Source organism: Rattus norvegicus, chromosome 17, assembly GCF_036323735.1.
Source record: "Rattus norvegicus strain BN/NHsdMcwi chromosome 17, GRCr8, whole genome shotgun sequence".
Taxonomy (NCBI): Eukaryota; Metazoa; Chordata; class Mammalia; order Rodentia; family Muridae; genus Rattus; species Rattus norvegicus.
In genome coordinates, this window is record NC_086035.1 from 66,885,326 (window position 1) to 66,907,571 (window position 22,246).

Sequence of the window (22,246 nt, forward strand, 5' to 3'; positions counted from 1 at the left end):
ATTGGGATGTTTTAGAATCATTGAGATGTAATTGTAGAAAGTGGGCCACTAATGGGCAGGCCTTGAAGTCCACATCCCTATCCTTGCTCTTCCTTCTGGTCTGCTTAGACATGAGCAAGCAGTTGCTATTGCTCCCATTGATACAGAGCTGCCCTCACCAGACATTCTCTGCTATGATGGGTTGCTTTCTCTCAGACAATGAGCCAAAAGGAACTCCTTCTTCAGTGGTTTTGGTCCTAGTGAGTGACAAGACAGTGGCTGATACAAACAATACTGGTTTATTTCTATCTTACAACTGGCCAAAGTACAGAGAATGTCTGTGGAGTGAGTGCTTAGCCACAAATATGACATCTAGGTCACATCCCCTTCCTATAGTCCAGGGGCCACCATGGAAGAAGGAATGGAAAGATTACAGGAGCCAGAGGTTGGGGAGGACCAGAGTGAAATCGTGTCCTCCGGACTTGGTAGGACAGTTGTACTCATGAGCTCACAGCATTTGTGGCTGCTTGCAGTAGGCATGCCAGCCAACATTCTAGAATGGAGTCAGAAGGTGTTTATGAGTCCCTGACCTTGACTAAGGAGCTATGGACCACTGATGACTTCTGAAGAGGGACGCTCAGTTTTCTTTAAGGGTATGACTTCTAGTAGGGGGACCTTGATCCAGTGGATAAGTCTATAGCCAGAAGTATATGGATCACACAAATTGGAGTCCATGGATTATTAAACTTTTAAAAAGAAGACAGGAAGTTTGGTGAAAAAGAGGTGGTGGCAGATATAGGAAGGGGTTGGGGATAAATATGGCTAAAAATATACTTCATAAAATTCTCCAAGAATCTATATATTTATAATACATATGATAAATATGTTTATCATATATATGAAGAAATAGGCATATTTCTATTTCTTCATTCTTATGTGTGGACCTAAGTTCATACTTGGAACTTGTGGGACTTAATACTCACTTAGCCCATATTAGTTATTCCCCTTTAATTTGAATAATTAAAAATTACAGTTGAAATCATTGGAGTAACTGTTAGATGATTAGATGCCCTGCTCCTTTCCTACTGTCTCATGAGAAAGCTCCTCTTATCGACCCTGCCTTGAGAGCAGGAGCTTAGGGGACAGAACGGTTAGTCCTGTACCCAAGTGTCCCTTGGATGCAACCTGTAGAGTCTGTGTCCATTGCTTTATTGAGTGGTATCACAATTTTGTCCTTGAGTTGCCAGGATTCTGAGCACTGAACACGTTTATCTTTTTTGAATTTTTATTTGAAAAAAATCCAAATACAATTCAATGAAAGCTGATTTTCCAAGTATGTAATCAATTCTGCCAAAATAGATAGAAATGCTTAATGATCATCAGCAAATGCTGGAAGTAAGTTCATTTAAGTATGACAAAGAAATTCTAGTCCAGTAATAGTGAGTCACATTGCAAATTCTATTCAATTAAGCCTAAAAACAAACAAACAATCAAACACTCACACTATGGAGACTGGAAAGGAAGGGGTGTGATTGATTTTGTCTTCAGGGTGCATTTGTTGATGTCCGTGGGTAGTTTTGACTATCATGACTATGGGGAGAGAGCTGCTACTCTCACCACATGGGAGGTGATAATCTGTAATGCTTAGGCAGATACCAACAAGTAGAATGGCCTAGGTCTGGAAGACAGTGTAGCAAAGTTACAGAGACCCTGTAAATATAAAGACCACAGACCTTGTGGATTGAAAGCAAAGTCTGTATTCCTTAATTATCTTTAGACATAAAACCTCACAGATTGTCAACTTCAATCATCTTGTATCTACTCGAAACTCTACAGACTGAGAGACATGAGGGGCAGTCCTTGGTACCACCAGCTTGTCTCAACCTCATGTTGGACAAACATCTTCCATCAGATCTTTCTGAAATCCTTGAGGGTCTTTCCAGTTCATGTTTATTTTAAGGGAATCTGAAGTTGAGTGGGTAGGGTGCTTGCTTAGCATACATAAAGCTCCGGATTCAATCATCAGCACTGCATAAAATAATCATGGCGATACAAGCCTGTAATCCCAGCACTTTCTAGGTAAACGAAAGAGACTCTTAGAAGTTCTAGGTTATCCTTAGCTATATAGCATGTTGAGGTTAGCCTGAAATACATTAGAATTGAGAGAGAGAGAGAGAGAGAGAGAGAGAGAGAGAGAGAGAGAGAGAGAGACACGAGGGTTTTGAGATGTTTATCTCCAGTCTCCCACAAGTATACTGAATTGTAGAAAGAGCAAAGATGACATGTTTAGAGGATACAGTCTTAGATAGAGTGGGTGAACAGTGGTGTAATAATCTCAGTCTGGGGGGGGATCTGCAGTGAATTATGGGTGCTGTAGAGGTGTTTGTTGGCTCTGTGATTTTATTAACGCTTCATTATTTCTCTAAGCAGCTCTTATTACGTAACTGAATGAATTATATTGTCCAAGGTTATTGCTCAGATTACCTGCTGGAAACGGTGGTTCTCCTCTTTCATCACATGGATCTAAGCATTAACTAAATGTGTGTTAGCCCTTCATATTACATCGGAGGGCTCATTAGCTCTTACATCTCTGGCTATGTGCTTTGAGAATCTTTAGATTAAAGATGAATCAAAGTGATTCAGTTCTGTATGGTTTGCACTAGAGACTGGGGTCTCTCTGGACCTCATCCAAGTGTAAAATGTAGCACAAATTGCCTTTAAAAATTAATAATTCACCAAATCTATGGGCTAAGCCCAGTCTGGCTTGAGAAGATAAGTAAAATAAATATTGTAAAGTCAATTTTTAATAATCTGTGGCATGAAACTTAAGCACAAGAGAAAACATTTAGCAATTAGGCAGCTACATTCAGCACATGATTAAATGAGAACAATCATATTTAAAGGCCCCATACCTTACCTGCTAGCAGGAAAGATCATTTAAAGTTCTAATCTGGTACAGAGCAGAGCTCATACTATTTCTTTATTTAATGAGCTCCTGCCTTGTGATTTTCATGTTTGAGCAGTTATTTTCATAAGAATTTCTACACTGATAGTTATGTTTAAGACTGCCAAAAAGCAGCCCAGAAAGACATTTGATGGGGTGATTGTCAGGCTACTCTGTCAATGAAAATAATAGAATTAGACCCTTCTCTAGGCTGGTAACCAGTCATTGGGTCTGTTTATCTAATTATTGAGACAGTGTATTAACATCTGAGAGAATTTTACTCGGAAAGGTTTATAGTTAGTATTGGTGATGGTGGCATTGATTTTCTTATCTGTATACCCAATAGAAGCTGGCCCCTGGCTATAGCATTTCACAATGAGGGATACAATCCCTGACGGAGAATGGCAGGTTCTCATCTTCCACAAAGCAGAGATCAAATTTAAGGCATAGCAAAAGAAAAATAGATAGTCAGAGCATAGGATCCTTGGAGTGTAGGCAACAGCTTGCAGCTGAAACATATGCTGTGCTTGAGATACAGACTCTGGATGGATAAAGGAAGAGACATGAAGTGTAATTCTGGAGGATGCTGTCAGTTAACACCTGCTTAGAACCAACAACAAATTATGACATCTCTTAAGAGACACAGTATGAGTGGGAGTCGCCAACCCCTCCTGTTTTGCTAAATGGATATATTATTAAACTGTCTTTTAAATACATGTGCTTGTACCCACAGATTAGTGATGTTTACCCTGTTCATCAGAGAAGCATCTTAGGGCTGCAGGCAGCAGTTAAGACAGACTCTCAAAACTGCTCAGAAGGCTGAGAATAATGACCATGAGGTGCTTGACCCTAACTGGCACAGAGATATCCCCCTCTGGAAGGCTTAAGGAATGCTAGGAAAGAAGAAGGAATGTAACAATGAAGTGGTGTGCTACAAAAAAGATGTCTTTAGGACATGACATGGACTCATGAACTCACTGCAGCTGTGCCTACCTGAACAACATTGAATCTATGACCCATCCCATTCTGGGGAGGGCATGGTGATGGGACAACTCATAATACGCCCTTTTTTTTTTTTTTTTTGGTGAGGGACTATTAACAATTAATGGTTGCCGTAGAGAGAGGGTGCTATTTCCTCCAAGTGCTGTAGCTACTGAAAAGTCATCTATGCTCTCTGTCTAGTAAGTAAACACTCATTTATGCTCATCCCATCAATCCTTATCCAACTCAGTGAAACGCACACTTGTATGAACATTCATGTGCAGGCATGCATGAGCGTGTGCACACACACGCATAACATGAAAGTAGGAGAGGCTTGTTAAGGATATGAAGGGTTTCAACAGAAGAGGGAAGGGGGTAAAAGAGAATAATGGGGATTAAAAAGCACAATATGAAAATCTGGGTTGACCTGTAAGGAAGGCTTTTGAAGGAGCTTGCCTTACGGGTATACCCTGAGAAATTCCAAAGCAGAGGAGAGATCAACTGTGCCAGCTGGTCATATGCAAGGTAAGTAAAGCAGAGGCTCTCAAATATCACTGAGTACAGTTCCAGTGCTGTTGATACATGACTTCACAGCAGCCACTAAGTCTTTTTGGATAACAATTGTTCTTTTCCTTATAAGCCATGGGGTTAAGGAATTATAGATTTTCTCAAATCTCATTACAAAATTTTAGAAGGTCAATCCCCAAAATAGCTATCGTTATCTATTATAGACCACTCTAGGCTCTGGGGTGGTAGCATTGAACAAAATATGGCCAAAGTCTTGCTTTTTATGCAATTAGATGCTAGGATGTGACGCACCATGAGTTAAGATGTAAGATACAGAGATGAGATAGTGGAATGATAGGGGGTATTACAGCTAAGCCAGGTTATGGCTGTTAGTGTTGACTGCTCCCTTTGTCCTTTTCTCTGTAAGACTAACCCCACTGTCTAAAGCTAACACTTCCCTTCAGATACATTGCTGGGAAGGAAGTTAGATCAAGAGTGGTGGAAACCATTACTTATCTGCAGATCCAGTTAAAATGCTTGGACAGTTCCTAGATTGAAATGGGAGGAATTAAACACATTTTTTCAAATTAAATTGACCCCCCCCCCAGATTATTGGTCAAAGGAAAGACATGCATCTATTGGATGAGTTATTTTCCCTTGAGGGTTTTTTCAAAAACAAACAAAAAACCATACAGAAATGGTAGGAAACACACCTTGTTATGTTGTGATGTATTTAGGCTTAAAACACTGAATCTGAAAGGTGTTCTAAGGCCAGGAATCCCAAACCCAAAAGGCTCAATTAAGGGGCCTCTACTAAAGAAATCCCTGGTCCTATCCACTAGAGGTAAAGACTCAGCTCTTGACTTCTGTGAATTTACAATCCAAAGTTGCAGAACGAGTAGAGTGAATATAAAGGCATGTTAGAAAAAAAATGATCAAACATCCATAGGATCAGTCAAGTCCAGAAGCTGCATCAGTGTTAGACCAGTGTTGACACAGGCAGCTGCCTTAGAGTTGAGTGAGTGCCCAGGAATGAGAAGAGAATCTAATGTTCATTCTTTCAAACCAGATGGCAGCAAATGGTTCTGGAGACAGTAGCGCCAGCCCGAGGCTCCAAGATCTGGGCTCATCTGGGCATTTTAGTGGGGCAGCACCATGCTACAGAACTGTAAGGGCAGTGTTTTTTTATTGAATTGAGTCCTTGACAGGAGGATGTGGAACTTACTCATTGGGGTAGCCAGACCTTTCCTGGTGCTACCTGCCAGTCTTTGTTAGCCATACCTCTATCACCTGGGTTTGTAATCATTAGCTTATAAATAGCATCTACATATATTTATACTAAAGGATGAGTCCATCAGCTAATTGGTGAGGGCTGATGGTATAGGTTGAATGACCGCTTCAGAAACCATGTTGAGATTTGACATTGTAAAAGTATTAAAGATAGGAACTTGAAAATCATATGGGGACACTGTTCTCAAGAATAGATTAAAATCATCATCATGGGACAGAGCTCATTACCATGAGAGTGGGTTCATGGCAAAAATATGAACTTGAACTGATTTATCATCTCCTACATATTTGTTTGCCTTGCTGTTCTCTCCTGATTGTCCTAGTTCTCTCTGTTTCACTTCAACCCCATTGGAAGAACAACAATATCAACAAACCAGAGCTCCCCAGAGCTCCCAGGGGCTAAACCACCAACCAAAGAGTACACATGGAGGGATTCATGGCTCCAGTCGCATATATAGCAGAGGATGGCCTTATCTGGCATCAATGGGAGGGGAGGCCCTAGGTCCTGTGAAGACTTGATGCCTCAGGGTAGGGGAGGCAGGAGTAGGTGGGTAGGTGGGTGAGCACCCTCCCAGAAGCAGGAGGGGGGAGGATGAGTTGGGGGTTGCAGGAGGGGAAATTGGGAAAGGGAATAACATTTGAAATGTAAAATAAAATATCCAATAAAAAAAGTAACGGGGGAACAAAAGATTTTTTTGTCTAACACTTTCAGATCACATTCAATCATCGAGAGAAGTCCAGGAAAGGGCTTAAGCAGAAGCTTAAGATGAAATTGTGGAGTCTCATTCATAAGCCTCATGCATAGCCAGCTTTCTTGTACAGTGTAGGATCACTTGTCCAAGGAATTATGCTGTCCATATTGGGCAGTTTTTCTTGCATTAATCAAGACAAAACCACACAGAAGTGCATAAAGGCAAATGTGTCCTAGCCAATTATCTAATCAAGACTCCCTTCTTAAGTGATTCTAGACTGTGTCAAGTTGACAGTTAATGCTGATTAGAATAATGACCTAGCAAGTAGCCCCTTGATAGTTGACTTCCCATATTTCAGAACATAGAATTAATGCTATCTTTTGTAACTTGTCAGTCTGTGGTTGTGATGGTTAAGGTTGCCAATTTAGTGGCATCTAGAATCACCTAAGAGATAAGGTGATTCTGGGTATATGAGAGGTTTTTTTTGAGATTAAGTCAACTGAAGTAGGAAGATCTACCTTAACTGTGGGGGACATCATTCTATGAAATGGAATCTTAAGCTGGAAAAAACTAGCTGAGCACAAGCATTCATTGCTTCTTCCTTTCTCATTGCAGATTCAATGTGACCAGTTGGTTCAAGCTCTTGTCACCATGGCCATGGCTTCTTCAGTGTAATGGAGTGTTCTTTTGAACTCTGAGGCAAATAAATTCTTCCTTCCTTGAGTTGCTTCTGCTGGGGTATGTGGCAGTTTGACTATGTTTTGTCCATGGGAGGTGGCACTGTTAGGAGGTGTGGCCTTATTGGAGGAAGTGTGTCACTGTGGGAGTGGGCTTTGAGGCTCATAAGCTCACGTTCTGTCCAGGGAGTAAGAGAGATTCAGTCTCCTCCTGGTTTCCTTTGGAGCAAGATGTAGAACTCTTAGCTCATTCTCTAGTGCCATGGACACTGGCATACTTTCTGCCTTGGTGATAATGGACCAAATCTCTAAACCTGTAAGCTGGCCCCAATTAATTATTGTCCTTTATAAGACTTGCCTTGGCCATGGTGCCTCTTCACAACAATGAACATGCTAACTAAGACAGGGTATTTTGCACAGCAGTAACACAAATAACAAGTATAGTGGTATTCTACTGTATGAGCAGAAATCGAACTATAATAGCTGGTCTGAAATAATTATGCTATCTATGACAATAATTTGTTAATGTAAGCTATAGGACACAGGCCATACTATCACTCAGACTAGAAGGAATCACCAGGCTTGTGTTCAGCATTCAGGTGTTTGTACCACATCTGCCTTGAACAGCTGTACTTTCCTTGACCCCAAGCTAACTTTTGCCTATACTTTACCTTTTCTCTTCCGGTCCACTCTACAAATGGAACAAACCAGAGTCCCCCAGAGCTCCTAAGGGTGTCCACTGGACATAAGTGCAGCAGGAATGTTTTGTGGTATTTTAAAAAATTATTGGAGAGTTTATATGTTTACATTTCAAATATTATCCCCTTTCTTTGTTCCTCCCTCTCCCATCCCCTTCCCCCTGCTTCTATGAGGATGCTCCTCCTCCCACCCACCTATTCCCACCTCAATACCTTGTCATTCCTCTACACTGGGGAAATGAGCCTTCACAGGACCAAGGACTTCTACTATTGATGCCTGACAAGGCTATCTTCTGCTACAGATGTGGCTGGAACCATGGGTACCCCCCCCCATATGTATCCTTGGGATGGCGGTTAAGTCCCTGGGAGCACTGGGTGGGGGGTCTGACTGGTTGAGATTGTTGTTTTTCCTATGGGGTTGCAAACCCCTTCAGCTCCTTCAGTCCTTTCTCTAACTCCTCCACTAGGGTCCCTGTGCTCAGTCTGATGATAAGTTGCAAGCCTGTTAGGTCAATGAACAGCTGAGGACACTGTAGTCCTCTGTGATAGGTGGCATGGATACTTTTTGCTAACTCACAAAAGCAGGGAGCTATTCTCAGTTCTATCATTTGTTTTGCAGCCTAGATCAATAAAAGGGAGTTAGGATAAATATCCCTCTCTGCTGAAGACCCTTATAGTCTCCTCTATTATGACAGATTTTAATTTGACTTTAGGTGAACACTTAAAATGGACTTCTTTCTGTTGCCTTAACAGCCATCCCTAAAATTAGTCTTACATTTCTGAATGGGCTTCCAGATTTATACCAGTCATTAGATCATTGGCCTCCTACTATCCTGGAACTGTTTTCCTGATTTTTTTCTATTAATCTAATTCCCATTCATTTTTCAGTCTTGTTTGGCTCCAGTATTCTCTGTAGGATTCTATGGCTCTGTGGAAACCTCTCTATCCTCCTCTCTTCTAAACCACTCAGTGCTGAGCCCATAGCCAGGCTCATTGTTGCTTTGCATGAGTAGACACCTTCCCCTGCACCTTAGAGTTCTCTGCACTCTAAGATCCTCAAAGGAGATATCTAGTATTAGTATCTAGCTCTAAGTGAAGTTGAGTGATACAAGGAGGTTCTCAAGGCCTTTATTGGTTAATATAAACTAAGCAGCATGCACAAATTTTAATTCATTTTATGTCTTTAAGGTTGTAGGAATCCAGGGCTTTTCATCTAACTAATTACTTCTTAGTCTAATGGACATTATACATGTCTATCTTGGGTGAGAATAAAGCATATTCCAGTGATTCCATCACATCTGTGTGGAAGCACATTTCCAGATGGCAAGAGCTGTAGAGTGCTTTGTGGCCTCCTCCTGGCCTTTGCCTACCAGTGGTGAAGATTTGTGTTTCAGCAGAGTGTTACAGATTATTTTCCTATCCTACCGAAGAGCTCTATTGCTTCATGTGTTATGTGCTGGATTCCATCCTAGGAAAGTTGTAGAGGTGGCGATGAGGCCAGCCTTTCAATGTGCTCATTAAATGCATGTGTAAATTTGGTGTTTTTGTCATGATAGTGCATTAGAAGACTGGGGGAAAAAAGACAGACACAGAGAGATAAATAAAAAATAAAAGGCACAGATGGGGCACAGGCAGTTCCTCATTGCTTGTTCCGTATGATAGAACTCAACACATCTGGTCTGCTACGAAAAGCATCTTTGCACTAATTTGTTTGTCAGTATCCATTGAGAGGACGATCTGTCATCCTGTCGTATGTTGGCTGCCCCGAGATGTTTGAAGACAAGACTAGCCACAAATTGGAGCTGTAGCCACCTGGGAATGAGTGGAAGAAACCACCAGCTGTTTGAAGAAGTAGCTACTGTAATTTTTTTTTAGCTGAAATTTTACCATAAGCTCTCCAGAAAAATTGGCAGCTGCATGGGAAATGCTAATCACAGTAATAGGGCAGTAAATTCATTCCTTCTAATGCCCTGGTGTGTGTGTGTGTGTGTGTGTGTGTGTGTGTGTGTGTGTGTGCGTGTGGCTGTAGTACATAACACATACACACAATCTTTATTAATAAAGGGAAAGAATAGAATCAGGTGGTCAGAATTGAAAGGGAATGCAAACTCCCTCCTCTTTCATATTTTATGTCTTTCTAAAGGACCATCACATCTTGGTTTGCAGGAAGAAGAATTGAGATTTCATTGTCTGCTTCATTTGATTTCCTGATGGCCTGCTCTAGTCATGGCTCTTCGACTTCATACACCACCTGTTTCTGAGAACACATTATCTTTGATGGAATCCATTTATTTAAGGGTTTTTTTTGTTTCTGAATAGATTTTAATCTTTCCAGAGAAAGGAGACACAAGTCTTTGTCCTAGAACATGGTTATAGATGCTCAACCAATGCTATTTGCATTGAGTTTAAAGCTCTATGTCTTTTGAACAATATGTGAAGTATCTACTTTCTGAAACTGAATGTGCTGCCAGCCAAAGATTCCTTTGCATATCTTGTCTGATCTTCATAAGGCTGGTCTCTGTGGAGCATCTTGAGTGTGGAAAGCTCTGTGCTCAGCTTTCTTAGATCTCTCAGAAAAAGATCAGGATCTCGTCAAAGTGCAACCCTTTGCTAGAGTCTTTCCGAGGCCTCAGATGTTGCCTGCCAATAGAAACTAGCTTTGATTCCCACCTTCCTCTGACTTCCCCTCCTTGTCAGGATGTTAGTTTGTAGCCTGAATTTCATGACTAAACTGGATTTATTTTTGATCTTCTTGAAGACATTATGGGTATGTTACACACATGCTGGAATAGATTAGGAAATATTGACCCCTGCCAAAAGGTATTGCCTTCTAACTCTTACTCAGTTGTTAGAGAATGTGCAAATGTGGAGAAAGAATGACTCAGTGTGGGGTTCATTGGTGGGGTTAATTTCATTGAGAAGGAATCCTCAAAAATGTTAGGACATGCTCCAGTTTTATTTTCTCTTTAGGCCATTTGGAATATGTGGTATTTATGTTTTATAGTTGATGAACCATGACAAAACCAATCAGTTTAGAAAATGGACCCAAAGGAAAAGGGACTCTTTCTTTAAAATATTATTTTTGGCTTTCTAGCAAGTACCAGAAAGCAAGGACATAGAGGGAACATATTACTGCCACTGGACAACATATCAGTACTTTTTTTTTTATCATGAAGATGGACTTGGTTCTTTGAAGTTGCAAAATTCTGTCATCATGTGGTCTAGAAGAAAAATCAAGGAATGAAGTCTTGAAAGAAAGAGATGCATGTTCAATTTTGCACTCCAAGCGTGAAGCACAGAACTTACTATGTTGAAGAGAGAACATATTGTAGGTAGAGCTTCCTGGATATATGCCTTTATCCATCTGCTTACAAGTCTCTATTTGCTTAGGCTGTAGGCTGCCATGGTGAATAAGACATGTGTTTTGCCTAAAGGGAAATGAGCATTACCTCACAAGTCCACCTTGGATATATTTAGACTGAGGAAAATGGAGGAGGAATTAGAGCAGTAGGCAATTCTTATTATTTTAAGTTATTTTAAAATGTATCTCTAAGATTGAGACTTACAGTTTAGATAACCCATATATAGACCCATAAAACAGATGATTTTTAATGAAGATCAAAAATGGTTAGCCTTTTCAAAAAGCAGTGATATAAATCTTAATTACAGTACCAAGAGAATGATCCATAGACTACCAAATTAGACCTTATAAAAATTAAAAAAATTAATCTGTAGAATATTTTAAGAGCATAAGACAAAGTAAAGACTAGAAAAATATTTGCAAAGGACCGGAATATAAATGTATAATTTGTTTTCAAAACTTGCCTATAATGGTCAGTCCAATTAGAAATTGGTATAGACAAGTTACTTTTAGTGGAGAGGGTTCATAGATGACAAATTAGCATGTGAAAAGATATCCAACATGAGGGCTGGTGAAATGACTCAGGACTCAAGATGATTTGCTGTTTGCTCAGAGAACCTGATTCCCATGTAAGATAGCTTACAACTTCCTGTACCACCAGCTTCAGGGGATCTGACACTCTTATCTGGCCTCCATGAACACCTGCACACATGTGTATACACACACACACACACACACACACACAGACACACACACACACACACTCACACTTAAAATAATAAAACAGATCTTTAAATAATAAAAAGACATGTCCAGCATTGTTAACTGTTGAGAAAATTCAAGTTAAAACTACAGTGAGATATTACCAGGAGAATGGCTAAAGTAAATAAGTAGTGAGTATAGCAAGCATGGTAAAGATAAAGGGAACACAAATCTGTCATTTATACATCACTGGTAGGAATAGACATCGATAGACACAATCTGAAAAATAGGCTGATACTTTTTATAAAACTAAACATGTAACTAGAATATGATCCAGAGACTATATTCTTGGCTGTTAATCATAGAGGAAATGAAATTTATGTTTGTGTAAACCTGTGCATGGGTGTTCCTAGCATCTTCACTCATAGTAGCTTTAAATAAATTAGCTGAGATGTTTTCCAATGAAAGAATGGTTAAACAAACTGTTACATATCCACCATGGAATACCACTCAACAAGAAAATAGCAATGATCTATTTGTATGGACAGTGATGTAGTAGATAAAGTCTCCGGGGAGGCTTAATGATTAAAAGCCAGTGGAAAAAGCTTACATGATTTATGATCCTTGTTATACAACTTTAAAAATGGACTAGGAATGGAGAACAGATTAGTGATTGTTGGGGTTTGTAGGAGAGAGGAAGTAAGTAGGTCTACTTGTTCAGAGACAATATAAAGGACACTGGTGGTTATAGAGCATTTCACACCTTGAGATTGATAATAGTTACAAAAGTCTTTACCTTACCTATGGTGAAATTCCATAAAACATCTGTATGTATACACACACACACACACACACACACACACACACACACACACACACACACAGGCACATACAGATCCTTATCTTCATATTTTAAGAGCTATAAAAATCTGAGAAAAATCAGTGTCTTTGTCCTGGAGGTGACATTGTACCATCAGACATTATCATGGGCGGGTAATTGAGTCCGGGATACATGTGCTAGATCTCTGACACTTCTTTTTACAATGTAAATTTGTAATTATCTTAAAAGTTTAATTAAAAAATTAGTTAACTGCTTACAGGGTTATGAGGAGTTTATGTTTGCATAAATTTCATAATTAAAATGATACACTAAATCATGTCTGCAAACTGCAGGAGTGCTGCTGGTGTTGTCGTTGAGTTCTCATTAACCTGCTGTAGGACAAAGCACTCATTGCCTAAAAGCATATTGGTGGCTTCCAAATAAGACAGGTTGAAAACTTCATGTTTGAACTATTTGCTATGCAGATGGAAATTCCGACTCTCATAAAAAACCAAACCACCAAAAATCAACCAAACCCAAAAACCCAGTCCTGTAAAGAGAACCTACTAGTATATTAGTCTATAGGTATACAGAGAAATCATGTGTGAATTCAGGTAAAGTTTGCATGCTGCTGCCACATGCATGAAGACAGTCTGTTCGCTCAGTGCTTTGTAACACCATTCACCTTTCTGTCCAAAGAAACACCATGTAAAAAATAATATAGCAAGAATATCTTTGTCAATCTCAAAGGAAATAGGCTTCACCACAGAGAAAATACCTTGAAAAAAAGAGGAAATTACATAATCATAGAAGGGTAAATTGAGCCCCACTGAAAACTTATAACTGCCCTCAAAGTTTATGCACAAACCAACACGACTCAAAAATATATGAAGCAAAACCAGAAGACCTGAAATGAAAAAAAAAAAGCAAGTCTGTGTTCATTCATCACTGAGGCTTTAAAATATTATGCTTTCAGTGATTTATACAGTGTCTAGATTGAAACACAGTAGGAATATAGAATAAATACCATCGCCTAATAGGATCTAATTGACATGCCTAAAAGTTTCACAGATACACATATTTTTCAAGCGCTTTGGAACATTAGCCAATATAGAACACATTCTAGGCTATTGACCAAGTTGCATGAGATTTAAAATAATTGAAATTTATAGAATATGTTAGCTGACCGTAATAGTATTGAAGTAGAAATCACCAATAGAAAAATTACAAGAAAGTCTCCCCAGCATTTGGAAATTGAAGAACGTACTTGTAATGCATGCATCAAAAAAAGTTTAAAAGAAAAAAATAAAGGAATGAAAGTGAAAATAAAACGTTTTAAGATACATGTGATACAGCCAAAGCAATGCTGACAGAAACACCCTGAGGACTTACATTAATTGGAGTATCTCTAGAGATGAAGACAGTATCAACTTAATAATCAAATTCCCTTTCATAGAACATAGAAAAGGATGGTATAGGAATGTGGCTCCATTTAGGCCACTAATAGGGATAAAACCCTGAGTGTGAGCTTCAACATTGCCAAAACCAATCCACCAGCTAACTGGTCAACCAAACAACCAGCTAACTGCCTAAGCAACTAACCTACTAACTGGCCAAACAACCAACTAACCAGCCAAACAACCAGCCAACAAACAAACCAGCCAACGAAATGGCCAACTGGCAAACCAACCAATCACAAGGAAAAGAAAAGAAAAACCAAGCAGAATTAAAGGAATAAAGATACAAGAAAAAATTGCTGAAATTAATAACAGAAAAATAGGAAATCAACGAAAGAAAACTTGCTCTTTAAAAAAATCTATAAGACTTAAGAAGACAATCAAAACCCAACCAACTGACCAAACAAACAAGCCCTCCCCCCAAAAAAACAAAACTCATGAGCCTCAGAAATATATCATCATCACAGAATCTGATGTCATTCAAAGGATATGGGAAACAACTTTCCATAAATAAACTAAACCAGGAGAAATGTATCTGGAGAAATAGAAACTAGAAAAACTCAACCAGGATAGAGAAAGCAACCAGGATAATACCATTAATCATCTAAGAAATTAAAGTAAAAAAATTCTTAAAAAGAAATACTCATGTATGGTTAGCTTCCCTGTTTGATCCCCTTCTCTGGTTCTTCATGAACTTCATCAGAACTCATAACAGCGCACTGGCATGGCTAAATGATGTATGGACAGGAACTCATTTTGTTTTACCAACAAAAAAGTCTTATACCACGTAGTAATTTCATGAGCAGTAGTTAAATAAATGAACAATATCTTTAGATAAGCCCAACCCATTTGAGAAGGGGTTATTCTTCTTTTAGATATTAGGAGTCAAAGCATCAAGACTGAGTCATTTTACTAAGATTTCCTCAAGAAATAACTGTAAGTGCCAAGGATCATATCCAACTCTGTCTGACCCTAATTCTTTTAGATATTAGGAGTCAAAGCATCAAGACTGAGTCATTTTACTAAGATTTCCTCAAGAAATAACTGTAAGTGCCAAGGATATCCAACTCTGTCTGACCCTAAACCTCTATCCCCCTTTCAAGGCCACCAGGAATTAATGCTTACAATGGTTTATCCTCAGTATAAACTTGACTGGAGAAACTTCTCTGCGTGTGTCTGTGAGGGTGTTTCCACAGAAGTTTGACTGATAGGAAGGATATACCCTGAATGTAGGTAACACCCTCTATGGTCTAGGATCTCGGATGGAATAAATAGTTAAAAAGAAGTGTCATCAGAGTAGCTGCCGCTCACTTTCACTGCTCAAGGTGCTGTGACCAGCCACCTCACCCTCCTCAAATGTGCTTTTCTGCAGTGAAGGGCTGCATCCTTCTTAAACCGAGTCAGAATAAACCCATTCTCTGTCAAGTTAACTTCTGTCATCTATTTCATCCTAGCAACAAAAAAGGTAACTTACACAGCAATGCTGCCCATAACACCGAAAGAGAGATCTCTGGCAAGAAAAAAGAAAAACTAAAGGTCTGGCATCACTATAGAGATAATTTAAAGGGCCAGCAGTAGAGTGCTTTGTTTATGAATATTGTATCCACCCCCTTCATTAAAATGACTCCTTCAGAATCTAAGTGATTCTGTCAATAATAATCCAAAGTAAGTTTGGAAGTAATAAAATTCTCCATTAGAACAAGCCATGGTCTTTTTGACATTAGAACTTCGCCTGAGTTCTAAAGCCTTTTGTTGTTCCTCCTGCATGGCCCTCGAGAAACTGTAAACACTATCAAAGGTGCAGATGCCTAATTACTCAGTAACTTTGTGAATATTGGTAACTCACTACAGGTTATCGTTGAGTGTTCACCAATACTAGGTACTAAATTTTGTTTGTAATCAGGAAGAAAACAAAAGAAACTTAAAGCAGATATTAGAGGGGCACTTTGAATATTGAATTAAGCCATTCCATTCAGAGTGATCTGATAGCGGGAGAAATTTTAAAAAGGCAAAGGCGTTATGAAGGCAGAGGCTAGTGTCAAAGGGCACCTCAAGCCTGGGGAGGTAGCTCAGTTGATAAAGTGTTTGATGTGCAAACAGGAGAACCTTGTCTTGGATCCCCCAGAACACACATGGCCAGGCAGGATAGTGTGCATATGCAATCCCAGTGCCTATATAGTGTGATGGGAGGCCGAGACAGAAGGTTCCAGTTAGCCTGGTTTATGTAGAAATAAACAAAGGTCCTGTCTGTCTTAAACAAGGCAGAAGAAGATTTACACTTGATGTTGTCCTCTGACTTCCATGTGCATGCTGATTAAAACTTTCCACATCAAGTATAACTTGAAAAGTTGTATTTATCATTTTCCCCTTGTAATTAGAATATCTTAGAGAGGGACAGCCTTTCCCCCAGCCCCCACACAAACTTTAGCTTCTTCTGATGGGCCATTCTCAAATGAGGAATCCTCTAGCTTCATGGCTGGGGCAGCTAGGGTCACAGGAAATTGAAAAATACAACAGATCTGCCTGGGAGGTCCCAGGAACACAACGGAGGACACTTCACTCATCGTGTCCCAAGGGCAGGGGAGAATCCAGTAAGAATCGTTCCTGAGCCAAAGTGAGGTAGAATTAGAAAAGTCTGATTGCTTCACCATGTTCTCTTTCCTTAAAGTCAAGGAGGTTTGGTAGGCTCTATTTTCTGAGAAAGCCCATACGTGCCACTTGCTTCCTTCAAAGCTTCCTAAGGTATTTGTTCCCTGTTGCTTCTTCATGAACAGAATACTAGGATGACTGTCCTTCGGGTGGCAAAAACAGAAGCCTCTGTCAGTGGAGTCCAAGTAGACTAGTGCAGACTGTGGTACCGTGCCATATCTAGAGACAGCACTTCACAGTGCTCCCCCAACCCTCTAGCTCTGACATTTATTCCACTGCCATCCCTTTCCCCCAGAGTTCCCTCATGTCCCCTTAGCCTTGTGTCATGGATAAGGGTGGAGGGTTGTTATAGATGTCCTACTAGGACTGAACACTCATCATTACTTATTCTTAGCGCTTAGACAAGTTATGAGTCTCTGTATTATCCATTTCCCACTGCAGAAAGCAGCTTTTCTGATCAAGGTTGAAAGCGGCACACATTTCTGGGATGAATTGCTGGCACAGCTGTGCTGAGTTGAAAGGCAGAGCTGTCAGATCCTTCCCTCTTTAGCAAGTTCAACGTGGCGCTACGTGTGGAAGGGAGAATGGGAACCTTGATATCGGCACCTTAGATTTGCAGGTGTCTGGCTGTTGAGGAGGGAGATTGTAACCCCCGCATTCCGACTTGGCCTCTTCTGGTCCCTTAGGTCTGGGCTTCCTTGTAGCATCAACTGCTCTCTGCTGAGCAGCTTTTTACCTTTGTTTTCTTAGAAGACAGTATTTTTGAAAAGCACTTTACTGCTCTTTAGTGATCATGTTTATTTCTCATGCATCAAAGCTGGTAAAGTCTGCCATTTAGAAAGGTAATTATGTCTAACTCCTCATTCAGAGCTACCTGAATACCATTAAAGATAACAATAAGGTGTGACAGTGTTGGGGCTGGGAATCCTTTACTTTTCCTATAATACCATTCCTATAGTAGCATGGATATTACAAACCCCATTATGAAAACCTAATAAAAGCATCATGAACATATAATTCTTGTTATAAAATTTTCTACCTTGCAAAGCTTTTAGGAAACAGAACATTAAAATATGTTAATGCACCCAGATAGATCTAAATTTCCCTTGGGGAGAAGCGACTTTAACTGCCATTTCAGATTTTACATTTTTGCTCTAACCCAGTGATTTCATTTAAATAAAAAGATCTTATTTTCTGTGATGAAAATTCAGCGGCTTCTTGTAACCCTGAAGCGTCTTGATTTATTATTGACTGTATCTCTTTCAAGGAGGATATTTTTCTCAAAGACATGCGGGAATCCTTATATTTCTTAGTCTTTGGCATTTTCTATTAATCTCACCATATCTGTGTTCATGCTAGTTGGATAAAAAATTAGAAAAGTGTAGTGGTTACATATTTGGATAAATACAATTGCAAGAATCGATGTATTCTGCTCACCTGAATGAGCCTGTCTACTGTTTCCTATTTGCTGTGTTAATGAATGCTTTGAAGCTTAAAAAGCATCTTCAATGGCCAAAATAAAGGATATTTGAATAGTTATTTTCAATTTTCTATAAAACACTTAGTTTATCAATATATAATTTAATGATTGCTTTATTAAATGTATAAAAATATTTTATTTATATTTGTACTGAAGATTTTGTGACTCTCATCTATCCATCATCTGTCTGTCTGCCTATCTATCTATCTATCTATCTATCATCTATCTTTTATCTATCATCTAATCTATCTATCACCTAATCTATCTATCTACCTATTGACATAATGTTGTATGATTTTTCTCGGGGCTACATGAACAAATGTCTATTTACCCAGGAAGGGTATCAATGACAGAGCAAAGAAATGATTCCATCCAAGTCTAGACTGGTGAAACAGTGAGTTTAATTGGATTATTGTCAATAGCAGGGATGAGGCGTTACTTACAGGAGCATGCATGTGTGACTCAAAAGCACCTAGCTGCTTCACCAAAACGTCCACAATAGCTTGAGTGAAGACACCTGAAAACTGCATTCCTGGAGTTATCTGCACAACTTGCAAGGAAACCCACGATAGAATTGCCTCCGCACAGTTATTTACTTACTCTTTTTATAACTCAGGGAAGGGCCTCAGGAGTCTGGGAGATTTCTAAACTTCATGGATCTAGTAAATTTCAGGACCTTCCTGAATCTTATAATCTTTCTTCTAGGAGGAAATGTTTCAGCTCAAAGGAAATAGCTACAAAACACATGCCAAAGGGTAGCTCTAGTTTACATATAGTTTTAATTTACATATTCAATTATAATAATATATAATATATTATATTTATATAATATATTTATAGCATGTATTCATAGAATTACAGATGTAGTTTACATAGATTGTATTAAACCATACTTTAGAAGCTATTCCAATCAGGGATTAATACAGCCAAATGGTTTATAAATGGGATAGAGGATTTTATCTGAAAAAAAAAGTATACCTATCTGACCTAAAAGGCACAGATAAATGTTTCTTGCTTTTAAAATAGTTAACTGGGAGGGATGGATCATCCAAGCCAATTGGGAAATGACCAATAGCAAGAATTTTATACAGAAGTGAGGGGTCCAAGTGTATCTGAATGTTAGAAGAAGCCCCACTGTGGAGAGGCCCTTCGAGATGCTTTGAGTGAAGGAAAAGTATTTAAACAGGGTTCATGGGTCTCTATTGAAAAAAAATCAGAATTTTAAAATGTATGTGCAATAATCATAAAGACTAGTGGGTAAAATATGACATGAAACATGGAGGAATTGCTAAACAAAGGAACAAACAAAAGGTTAAAATGTGTCAAAGATAAGCTGTGTATTATAATTTTAATTAGTAAACTATTTTGGTTAGGGTTTGTAGTCCTACACAAAACATCATGACCAAGAAGCAAGTTGGGGAGGAAAGGGTTTATTCAGCTTACACTGCCACATTGCAGTTCATTACCATAGGAAGTCAGGATAGGAACTCAGACAAGACAGGAACTTGGAGGCAGTTGCTAATGCAGAGGTCATGGAGGGATACTGTTTACTGCATTGCTTCCCTTGACTTGCTCGGCTTGCTTTCTTATAAAACCCAGGACTACCAGCCCAGGGATGGCACTACCCACAATGGACCCTGCCACCCTTGTTTACTAATTGAGAAAATGTTTTACAGCTGGATCTCATGGAGGCATTTCCTCAAGGGAGGTTCCTTCCTCTGTGGTAACTCCAGCTTATGCCCAGTTGATACACAAAAGCAGTCAGTACATAAACTGAAACCATCCTGTTAAGTTATAAGCACAACACATTTTCTGTCATTTGAGTATAAGATTTTGACCTGAGATGTAATTTCTTAGGGATTTACAATTTAGTATCCTTCCCACATTTCTTGTGATTCATGAGAACTGAGATTTCCACAGGTCCTCCTTTCTACTCTTGACCCATCTTGATCTCTCCTTCCTTTTTTAATAGGGCAGAGTGTTATGGTGTCAGGGTGGTAAACTGGAACTCCAATAGTATATAACTGATGGACTATTGACATACACCATTAGTGTGTTTTCAGTGGGATGAGGCTGTCCATCAGGTTTTAGTTCCTGAAGAAACATTGTGTGCTTATGCATGAATTTGGCTTATACTACTTATGAACTAAACACAAGTAGTTTTGGAAAGACAGACTGAAATTCAAATTGAACTTGGCTGTTTATTGGCAAAATGACCATAGGTTAGTCACCCATTATTTTAAACCTCATTACATTAATTACAGCTAATATTCTATATCTAATATTCATCTTCAATTCTTGGTTGATATTCATTACTATTTTTAAATGATATTTAAAATGCGTAAATCCTGGCTTAAAAGATTCCCTTCTGAAGCCACAATTCACAAAGACTTTAGCATATTATGGATCAGTTTCAGTGTCACAATGTTGAATGCCATACAGTGTTGAATGATACCCACTATTGATTTTATTCACAATCTGAGTTTCTGTTTTCCCACAGACCAGTCTATTTGTAGCCTATTTTAGCTATGGATCTTTATTGGTTTACTACAGTATTTGAAGTACACGTGAATAGCATTTTAGCTATAAATATTTCCCTATGGATTTTTACTGTTGGATAGAAATTAGTGGTAGACCAAGAAATCAGAGTGTTTTAAATGGAGAGATGAGGTACTTGGGGAACTATGAACTATAAGGATTGAAGTGACTTTTTCAGTTTCCCATGCTTCAGTTGAGACATTGAAAGACCCGATAAAACCCAAATGCACATCTCACACCTGCCTTTGCCAGGCCAAGAGGGAACAGAGCCCATAGGCTACAGAAGTGTCTTATGATTACACATTCTTTACAGGTTCAATGGCAAGCCAACTTTCAGCTTATTTGGTGGTGTCAGCCGAATCATTTTCTAAGTACAACTGTCAGGTAGACCAGATGTTCAGATTTTGCATTTGTGCAGTAGATCCCTAGTTTAATTTGTTATTGAAAGGTTAGCGATTCCTGCCTCTAGATTCATTTTATTACCCAGTTAAAATGTGTAAAGTATATTGTTTTCAAGGGGAAAAGAAAAGAAAAGGATAATTCCAGCATTTTTTTCCCCAATGAACTAAGTTGTTTGGAAAAATTGTTTTCCGAGAAGGCCATATTTCTGACTGCTCTTTCAAATGTTCTTTCACTTACATTGCTTTTGACATATTCTTTCTAGCACTAAAATGAAAGAAGTATTAGTGCAGCCAATCTTTCACAATAAAGAGGCAACTTTTCAGAAAAAAGTTAATGCATACATTTCAATGTTTTTATATGGTTCTTATTTTAGGCAGACTTTTAAAATGAAAACAATTAATTAAGCTGGTATTATTATCCAACTCCTTTACATAGGTCACCTAAATGAACCCTATATTTAACCCTTCCTAGATAGTATATATTACCTTTTACTTACAGAAATCACTTAGAGAGTGGAGTCAATAATTTTTACTTGCTTTTATGACATTATTATATTGTTTTTAAATTCTAAGACAATCTATCCAACTTTGTAATGAGTATTCATTAGTAAATATAATGAGTTTTCAACATGCTAACATTAATCAATATTGAAAAATACTCAAATAATTTTCAGGTTGAAACTAGGAAGTTAAATGTTTCATAGATACTTATGAAGGTCATGAATTTTAATTGTATAAGATTTGGTTTATTTGGACGTTTCTGCAATAGCTTATTATACTCTTATCTCCCATCAACCCTCTTAATTTTCTTGAAGAGATTACAGCAGAGTTAGGGTTTCTTTTCTGGGTAAGTATTATTTCCTACTATCTTGTCAAACTCTACTCAATTACATCTTGTCTATGACCCAGACTCCCAAACATTATTCCAGGGACTCACTTGCTGGTCTCAGTTTCCTATATGTTGTTATGTGTTAATGTTTTCTATTTTAGATATTAAGCCCATACTACAGGCATGGGTAAGAGAGCTCTGCAATTCCTCAAATTGAACCAATAAACAGAAACTAGGAAAT

At 38.7% G+C, this 22,246-nt stretch overlaps 1 protein-coding gene and 1 long non-coding RNA gene across 4 annotated transcripts in view; one reads left to right on the forward strand and one right to left on the reverse strand.

Annotated features, from left to right (window-relative positions):
- Nucleotides 1-7,129, forward strand: part of LOC102552293 (uncharacterized) — a 48,308-nt gene extending 41,179 nt beyond the window's left edge. Inside the window, exon 6 of the long non-coding RNA XR_596827.4 lies at nucleotides 7,009-7,129. This is a non-coding gene — a long non-coding RNA (uncharacterized LOC102552293). The remainder of the gene's footprint in view (nucleotides 1-7,008) is intronic.
- Adarb2 (adenosine deaminase RNA specific B2) overlaps nucleotides 1-22,246 on the reverse strand; it is a 550,519-nt gene that overhangs the window by 224,740 nt on the left and 303,533 nt on the right.